This window comes from Acomys minous (assembly GCF_964271855.1).
Source record: "Acomys minous genome assembly, chromosome: 7".
Classification (NCBI taxonomy): domain Eukaryota; kingdom Metazoa; phylum Chordata; class Mammalia; order Rodentia; family Muridae; genus Acomys; species Acomys minous.
The window spans coordinates 35065589-35075560 of record NC_140488.1 but is presented as its reverse complement, the minus strand read 5'-3'; the positions used below and the strand labels follow the sequence as shown (position 1 = coordinate 35075560).

General features: G+C 45.3%; 1 protein-coding gene across 3 annotated transcripts in view; it reads right to left on the bottom strand.

Moving 5' to 3' along the window:
- Nucleotides 1-9972, bottom strand: part of LOC311601073 (A-kinase anchor protein 17B-like) — a 65970-nt gene that overhangs the window by 38221 nt on the left and 17777 nt on the right. For 2 of the 3 annotated variants that reach the window (XM_084788411.1, XM_084788413.1), the window contains exon 1: nucleotides 113-472. The exons of the other annotated variant lie outside the window; for it this stretch is intronic. The gene's annotated coding sequence lies outside the window, so the exon portion shown is untranslated. Of the gene's footprint in view, nucleotides 1-112; nucleotides 473-9972 lie in introns of those variants that run through there. 3 annotated transcript variants of the gene reach the window in all.

Sequence of the window (9972 nt, the reverse complement as noted above, 5' to 3'; positions counted from 1 at the left end):
CCCGTCCCGCACTCCTCACTCCCGTAGGCCGCCGAGGCCCGGAGCGCCCGGCTAACCGCGAGGCAAGAAGGACGCGGCCGCCGGGTCGCGTGACAGAGACGGGGACATTTACCGGGCGCCTCAGCAAACCGCCGAACTTCCACGCTAGGGCTCCGCTGGGAGAGCGAAACCGCCACAGCTCCGGCCGCCGCCTCCCGACCGCTGCAGTGTCGAAGCGCCAACACTCCCCCGCCGCTCCCCGCGACCGCCACGGGCGAGGCCAGCTGTTGAATGGCTCGGGTCGCAACACTGATGCGCGCGGCGACGCAAGCACGCGCGCGCCTGTGCCAACGCCCCGTGCGCCCCTCGCCTCCCGAGGGCCCCCGTAAGCTTCCTGGTTGCCGCTTCCTGAATCCCGGCTGAGGTCGGCCGGGCTACAGGAGCGCGCGCGCCAAGGCAGCTCCTTTCCCTCAGCGGGCTCTAGCGGAACCAACTGTCTCCTCCCCCTACCTCGTGAGCTCCGCCCTCTTCGCCGCCTTTCCCCCAACTTGCCGCCAGAACCAATAGCAACACGAATAGCCCCGCCCCCTTCGCCGCCTTTCCCCCAACTTGCCGCCAGAACCAATAGCAACACGATAGCCCCGCCCCCTTGGGGGTTCCCCAGAGCCAACCGCCTTCCCGGGAACGAAAATTAAACTAGCCCCGCCCCCTCCCGTGCTGCAAAGCTAGGGCCAAAGTTAATACCTTAGTAAGGTTTTGACCAGCCGGAAGGTTTTGTCCAAGTTACTCACTGTCCCCGCCCTCCCCTGCGCCCGCCCCTCCCCTCCCCTTCCCCCCCCCCCCCCCGGGCCTTAAGCCCAATTACGTAATTTAAAGACTGCAGACGCCACTACCACCCTCACCCTCACCGCCATCCTACCAGGGTTATTTCTTTCAAAGAAACTAGTTAAACAAAGCTAGCCAAGCGGGGCTGGCGGCACACACCATTTAATCCCAGCCAATGGATCGCTGAGTTCGAGGCGACCCTGGTCGACAAAGTGCCTGCCTGAACAACCTAGGGCTAAACAAAGAAAAAAATACAAAAAAAAAAAAAAGAAAGAAAGAAAAGAAAAGAAAGGCGAGAAAGCTAGCCCAGACATACAGGAGAAACCCTGTCACAGAAAGAGGGGGCGGGGGTGGGGGGTGGGGCGGTAGTTAGTTCGAGGCCAGCCTGGTCTACAAAGAGAGTTCCACCACAGCCAGGGCTATAACACAGAGAAACTCTGTCTCAAAAATAAATAAATAAATAAATAAGAAAGAAAGGAAAGATGAAAGAAAGAAAGAAAGCTAAGACTGGGGAGATGCAAGCATAAAGACCCAGATCAGATCCTAGCACAGATGTAAAAGCTAAGATGCAAAGCCGGGTCTGGTAATGCATACCTATAATCCCAGCACTGGGGAAGGAGGCAGAGGCGGGTGGATCGCTGTGAGTTTGAGGCCAGCCTGGTCTACAAAGTGAGTCCAAGACAGCCAGGGCTAACACAGAGAGACCCTGTTTCAAAAAACCAAAACTTAAAATAAATAAATAAAAACAGAAAGCAGAAAGAGATGTAGCAGGGAGAATGGATAGAGCAGGAGGTGGAGGAAGGTGGCTTTGTGGACCATTACTGGCCAGCCAGGCTAGCCAACTGGTGAGTTTCAGGTTCAGTGAGAGACCCTTTCCCACAAAAGGAGGAACAGAGCAAATGAGGAAGGCAGCTGATATAGACCTCTAGCCTATACACATGTACACACACACATGTACACACACACACACACACACACACACACACACACACACACACATTTTAAAGAGAGAGCGAGAAAATAGCATGGAGAGACATGTACCCACCATCATAGCCACTCGGTTGACCAGATCTTCCCAGAAAAAAAAAATATTTTCTTATTTTCTTCTTGTTGTCCATTATCCCAGTACAGGAGCCCAGACCTTGTAAGGTGCGAAACTTTCAGGGACCAGCCACCAAGACTCCCTCACTTTGTGACGGTCACTTGAGTCTCTGGCTTTTCCTTCTTTATGGTTAGCTACTGTTTTTTGTTTGTTTGTTTGTTTGTTCTTTGTTTGTTGTTGTTGTTGGGTTTTTTGTTTTGTTTTTTGTCTGTTTTAGATTGACCCATCTCTTTTATTTTTTAATTTTGAAATTTTAATTTTTTGTTTGTTTGTTTTGTTTGTCGAGACAGGATTTCTCTCTGTAACAGCTCTAGCTGTCCTGGAACTCTCTCTGTAGACCAGGTTGGCTTCAAACTCACAGAGATCCTCCTGCCTCTGCCTGGCTAAATTTTAATTTATAGTAATTTATTCATATCACATCCCAAGTGTTATCCCCTCGCTTGTATCTTCCCATTCGCACCCTCCCTCCCTCTTCCTCCCTCTTCCCCTCCCCTAGACCTCTGATAGTAGGGCACCTCCTCCCCCACTGGCTCACCGCAGCCTATCAGGGCTCATCCTGACAGCCTGTTTCCCCTTCCTCTGAGTGCCTCCCCCCACCAAAGGGAAGTGATCAAACAACTTGAAGACTGTTCTCCTCTCCCACTGTTCCAGGCTCTCTTGTTCAAAGACACAGATTGAGAGTCATCTCTGAATGTAAGCCAAAGTGCCTTAAATCTTTTGAAAACAGACAGCAGGAACTGATTGGCCCCCGCCTCCTTAGCCCCAAGCGCTGAGAAGGCCAGGATGGCCACAACCCTTGCCTCGAGGACCTTTTCTTTGAGTTCCCCAAGGTGGAATTCATTTTCTCAAATGACAAATCACAGAGCTGACACTTATTAGATTTACTTCCTTCCCTGGGGGGCGGGGGGAGGAGGGGGCTGGTTGTCTCATGGTAGCAGCTGCCATGGGCTGTGTTTTGCTTGATTTCCTGGTGTGGAGGTTAATGTGCATTTCGATCACTTCTGTCAAGCCCCCTGCTGCTCACTCTGTCCGGAAATAAATCTTCACCTCGCCTTCACGTTCACACTGTGATCCTCTTTACACAATTGCCACAGGGCCCCTGACCTGGCCAACTCACCTCCACACTGACATGCTCCTGGCTGGGAAGGCTCCCAACATGCCTTTTCTTGTCCATTTCACAGCAGAAGCCACAGCTCTCGTTCTAGAACATAATAGAGTCCCCACGTTGTAACCCACCACAGCTGCTAATGTTCTCCCATTCCCCGCCCCCCCATCCCATCCCTGCCCCCCCCCCCCGCCCCACCACTGCTCTTAGATAAGGTCCCAACCCACTGCACTGCATGTAAACCCTTGGTAATCTGCCCTCAGTTGCTCAATTCTAGCTAGTCTCCTGCAGTCTCAGGACAGGCTACACTTCAAATAAACTGAAATTCCTGTTGCTTCTCTGGTGAGCTGCGTTCTCTCTCGGGCCTTTTATTCAAAACCGAGAATAACTTGATGCCCATCCTCCTCTGCCTGACCCACAACTCATGGATGTGTCTTTGGGATCCCTGTGCAAATACATGCACACACGCGCACGCAAATATGTGAGAGGCACGCTCACTATGTGTTAAATCCTCGGTGGGAGGGGATAAAAATGTGTACACGATTCAAATCATGTATAAGGTTTAGAGTTGAATACTTTGATGGGTTAGGCATGTAATACATTCTGTGTGTTGATTTTCTTGTAAAATAAAAATACAAATGTGAAAGAGTGGGTAACTCTGCCAGGAGCTCTTGAGTAGGGTGTAAGTAATAACCCTACTTCATTAGCACTGGCAAACAGACATCAAGGGTGTTCATTGTTTTTTTGATTGGTGAGGGGCTGGATTCAAAACTGCCAGTCAACCACCCAACTACACATTCACACACACACACACACACACACACACACACACACACACACACACACACACACACTCAGCTAACTGGAAAGATTGTTTTGGAGTTCAGATATGACCAAATGAATGACGAGTTCGGAAAAAGGAAGCGGCTTTTCTGTCTCCTTCACTGAGGTGAATATCACTGAATAATAAATATTTAAACATGAAGTTTAGCGATTTGAGGGCTGGAAATTATGGTCTTTTTCTTTTATATTCAGTTTCAATTTTAAAACCCATGTTACTAAAATGTTTTTGTTTCTTCTTCACTCCCCCCGCCCCTGTCTGCCCTTTTTGTGTATCAGATCAAATAAGAAATTGATAGCATGCTGTACCTGCTAATGGTCCAAAGAGCAAGCACATGAGCAGGAATGTTCATTGTCAAAATGAGTCGATTGATATCTTGAAATCACAGAGCTTTGGGATTAGACAGGATTTTACGATGAATTTTATCAAGCGTTAGATGCTTGAACGACCACTGTGTGGGCAGATTCTCCTGTTTCTTACAAAGTTCTTAGCTCCTTGGCCTCTAAAAGCATGCTTTGTTGTTACTGTTAAAACAAGTGGGGCCGGCACAGCTGAGTTCACCACATCTGGAGTAATTTGTAGGGTGCCCCAGATGTTCCTTTGTCCATTCTTTGCTTCTCCATATGTCCCTTTTCCAGGTGCAAATCCCATTTAGACTAAGAATTACTACATTTGCTAATTATTAACATCTAGCATAAGGAAAGAAGCATTGCCTCATGGGAAAAAAATTAAAGGTACTTGTACCAAATCACAATTTTCTAAGTGTTTCCCCTTCGCATAATAACCTCACAATTAATATTATTGTTATTTACATATATCACCTAATAACCTCAGTAAATGCCTTACTTTTCATTTTACTGGGGGAAATGTAAAATGTATAAGTTAAACCACTTTAGGGTATTTGCACTAATCTTCTGCCATTAACCTTCGGAAGTGTGACAATGCCATTCTAGGATATAGTATCTCTGCGAGGATCCGTTCGCTCCTGCTTCCTGAGATAGAGATGCAGGGCATGGGGGTGATTAGGCATTTTACTGGAGACAGGAAATCAGTCTGGTAGCAGCAGTACTTCTAGATAGGACACGTTCTGGTAGAATGCCAATGCAGACGTCAGAGAAGCAGTGAAAAGCCAAAGGAAAGAAAATAGGAATCTCAGACAAGAAGTTCTGAACTCAAAACTCACCTGTCCCACTGCAGATATGAACACAAAACCTGCACCTTGTGTGCTTTGCTGACTGAAGAGTCTTCTAAGCAAACTTGGATTAAGGACTGCTTTAGAAACTATTTGATCATATTCAGATAACAGTAATCAAAACGAATTATATTTAGTTATCTATTAAGCACTCCCTGAATAGTCTGTGTAGGAATGAGGACAGTTAAGAAATTGGGGCCTAAGTGGCCAGTTCAGTGGATAAAGATGCCTGCTTCCTCAAGCCTGAAGACCTGAGGTCTGTCCTAGGGCTCACATAGTGGGAGGACAGAACCCATTCCCATGAGTTGTCATTTGACCTACACACACACACACACACACACACACACACACACACACACACACGCAGAGAGAGAGAGAGAGAGAGAGAGAGAGAGAGAGAGAGAGAGACAGACAGACAGACAGACAGACAGACAGAGACAGACAGACAGAGAGACAGACACAGAGAGAGAGAGACAGACAGACAGAGAGACAGAGAGACAGAGACATAGAGTGTGTGTGTGTGTGTTTGGTTTGTTTTTATTTTTTTAAGAAGGTATTTCTGGCTAAAGTCTTCATCTGGAAGTAATATCAGTAGGTCAACGTTACTTTATATGAGTCTCCAGGTGACAAGCACTTCTTCCTCCATAGTCATTCATTTATTGAGAAGGTTGTAGGAGCCCAAAGAGTCAGCTAATCTAGCACGATGTATTTGCTTAATCTTACTAAGAAAACACGGGCTTTATGCCTAATATAAAAGGAATCCATGATACTCGGTGAGAAGTGATCTTCAAACTGGCTGGACCAGAAACCAAAAGCTGATTCCTGAAATAATAGTCCAACTTATTAGCCTGTTCTTTTGAGAGTGATTAAAAACATTTAATTATACTGGAATCAGTTCTGCCTTACACACACTTAATCACTTTGCAGTAAATGACTCCGAAGTCAGAGCAAATAATGCTAACCTAGTTCACTGAGTTTTTACAAGAATTACTTAATTAATATGAAGGGTTTTACGACTCTTCCAACCGTGGCCTAGAACTCTGGAGAGTCACATTTTACTTCAGGTTCTGCCTGCAGAGGCTGGGGAACCTACAGTGATTCCCTAACTGAAAAATGAGGAAGAATTGGAACTGCAACCATGGTTCTCAATCTGTGAGTTGCAACCCATTTGGGGGTCAAAGGACCTTTGCACACGGTTGTCTAAGACTACCTGCTTATCAGATATTTATATTATGATTCATAACAGCCACAAAATTACAGTTATGAAGTAGCAACAAAAATATGGTGGAGGGTCTCCCCAACATAAGGAGCTGTATTAAGGGGTCACAGCATCAGGAAGGTTAAGACCCACTGGATGCTTTGGAGTCTAGCATTCGGACACACTAGACCTCACCATCATCTTAGACTTTTCAGGAGCTGAAAACTGCCAGAATACTTCCTAGGGCCCCAAACCGTGGATTCCTGAATTCTTTCCAGAGTGTCTTGTCATCCCCACACAGTCAGTTGAACATACTGACCTCAGCAAAACTATCAAACGAAGAAGAGAGCACACTGGCAAGTGAGGTGTGGTGGGAACATTCAGGAGCCCAGCTTGAGCTACATAAGCAAGGGCCAGTCTCACAAAGAGTCTACTGCTCGCCTCCCTGTCCCTCCAAAAATCTTTGCAGAGAACAGAACACAGTGTAAGGAAGATACAAAAGAAGGGGAAAGCAAATGGGGTTAGATGTATATTCATTAACAAGGAAATAGAAGGCACTGTTTATCGTTGCAAGTCCACATCCTCATTCCCATCCATTCTCCTGTGCTTTTGTTTCCCAAGGATCTCATTAAACTGTCTCTTCTGTAAAATGGGTCGGAGATCTTCATTACCAACTCCAGAAACACTATCACTATTTATAAGAAGACTGGAAAAAGTTGGTTGTTTGCTTTTGTTTTTTTTTTTTTTAAAGAAAATGACATTATACTGGGTAGAAAGAAATATATAATGTAAAGGAGGCTTTAACATATACCAAAATTGGGATGACTATACCCAAAATGTACTGGTGTCTAGAAAGTAGACTGTCCCCTTCGCTTTAGCTTTTCAAACCTATACATTAAGGGAAACTAGTGGTGAGCGCCTGTTGTCCCAGGTACCCAGGAAACTGAGGCAGGAGAATCAAATGAGCCAAGAAATTTGAGGCCAGCCTGAGCAACACTGCAAGATCTTGTCACAAATAAACAGGTAAATAAAAAAATGTAATGGGCAAGTATCTGGTTACTAATCAGAACACATACACACATCGTGTATATACTGATATGTTTTTACAAATTTTATTTTAATTTAATTACATAAGAAAAGGAGGTAGAGTGATACCCAACATTGGCTGCTATTGCCAATACTGTTGGTTACACTCTAGAACTTGACAATATGACCCTATGACTAAAGACACCACATACTTGAATCATAGACCATGGAGAAATCAAGATGTTACAGACCTGGAAACTTCATCCCTACTGGTTAGCTTTCATAGTGCTGGAGGTGCTATGTAAGCTGCTGGAGAAGAAAAGTAATTATCGGTTATACCCAGCTGTGAACCCTTCAAGCTACACTAATGACCGGCCTGGCAGGACATGCCCGCTGGTGAAATAGTGGCACGAGCATCATGGCAGTAACCAACCACTAGAAATCCAATTTCTAATTTGATTGAATTCTACTCCACACGATAAAATCTATAGCTGGCACCATTATTGGGCCAAGCATTTATATAGCTAGAGAGGTCATAGGCCCTATGAGAGAACATCCTATTATGATGCTAAATTAATGTAATATTAAACTGACTCCTAATAACTTGTCATTATACCTATAAGCTAATACGTCTCTCAAACCTCATCAGAGAAGTTTCTATTTGCAGTAGATAGTGATGAGCACAGACGCCTGTAACTGGACAAGGTGAGTGTATGTATAAGATACCGTAAGAATGTTCATTCCTAAAGGAAGTGTGTGTGTATACATATACATATACATACACACACACACACACACACACACACACACACACACACATATGTACACCCTCCCTCCTAAGGCTCAGGATCATTGCAGAACAGAGGCAGAAAGCGTGTGAGAGACAGAGGTGGTGGATGACTACAAAAAAAATCTGTCTCCTGGGGGAAAAAAAGAAAAAAAAGAAAACTGTCTCCTGGACACAGCAAGGGCAGTTGCACACATGATCTCACAGCATTTTCAACAGTATGCACAAAACTCTTCCAAACAAATTTTAAAAAGAAGGCCTTCAGTGATCTCGGATTCCTGCTATTCATCCACTTGTATGATCACTTCCTTTTAAGTGTAAACTGAATCTATTAACTCACTTCCTGTCATAAACACTGCAAAAAAAAAAACACACGTGGGCTATCCCTTTCAAAATTACATTATAAAACAATTGACCTTTGTCTAGCTGCTCTCTCCCTCCCCTTTCTCCTCCTTCCTCTTCTTCCCTCTCTACATCCCCCCCTTTCTCCTTCCCTTCTCTACCCTTATGCAAAGATCTGTATTAAGGTTCGAGCCAACAGCCATTGAGGAGCTGAGGTCTTCTTCCATCAATAGCTCTTGAAGAAATAAATCTTACTGCCATCTGCAGAAACATACTCGGAAGAAGAGCCTCCCTCAGTTCAACTTTCAGACTGTAATTTCATGAGAACTCTGGGCAAACTGTGCACAGGTTCTACACACACACACATACAGAGAGAGAGAGAGAGAGAGAGAGAGAGAGAGAGAGAGAGAGAGAGAGAGAGAGAGAGGGAGGGAGGGAGGGAGGGAGGGAGGGAGGCAGAGACAGAGAGAGAGACAGGGAGACAGAGATAGAGAAACAGAGACGGAGATGGACACAAATACAGAGAGAAAATACATGTGTCTTGTTCAAAGATGGCAAGTTTTGAGACGTAGACAACTAATACAACAACTAACCTCCCATCTCTGTTACCAATTCCCCCTGCTTGAAACCTCTGACTCTGTACACCAACTGCTCCCTGCAGGGACTTCCTCCCCAGGCGGCTCTGGCTTCTGCTCTTCATATTACTACTCCCACCTATGTATAACCTCCTCATCTCACTCTGCACTGCGAATGCAGACCACGAGCTGTCTTTGTCAGTCTCCTCAGCAGACTGCCACTCCACACGGATGCCTGGTTGAAAGGCAGGTTGTTGAGTCTATTAGTCTCAAGTATTTACCTTGGTATAGATTACTGCACAGCGATAGAAATTTGAGATGATTTTGTTCAACTCTTGCTTAATGTATTGAACATATACAACTTATTTGAAAATGTGATGTAAATCTGGGTGTGGTGGTGCATGCGGAGCACGTCTGAAATCCCAGCATTTTTGGAGGCAGAGGCAGGGGGTTCTCTGTGAGTTCCAGGCCAACAAAGGGAGTTCAGGACAGCCAAGGCTACCCAGAGAAACCCTGCCTCAGAAAAAAAGAAACAAAGTGTGATGTAAAGTTCTAGTCTTATGAAAGCTAACTATTGCAAATTGTTCAGGATGGTTATAGTCTCGTTAGGTACTAGTTTAGTTAAGTACAGAAGTAAGCTTTACTTAGTCTCTTGTACATGTTTTCAAGGTTACACAGATTGTAAATAGCTAGAAACAAGCCATGTTTGTCTATTTAGCTATTCTGAGATAGACAGAGGGCTTTGAGGAGATGGATGGAGAAGAAAGCAGGCTGCTCGCTCATCCTGCCGCATTTGCCATTTGCTGTTGCTGGACTGCTGGATACCCTCATGACTGAGACCGGTATTTTCCTAAAGAATCTGGCAACCCTAACCAGCTGCAACTAAATCTAAAGAGACCTACATCCCCTGTCCCTTCTAACTTTCTATATCTCCTATCTAAGGTCCGGGGGGTTGAAAGGGAGGTAGAGGCATTAGTGCCTACAGATGCCTCCATCAACC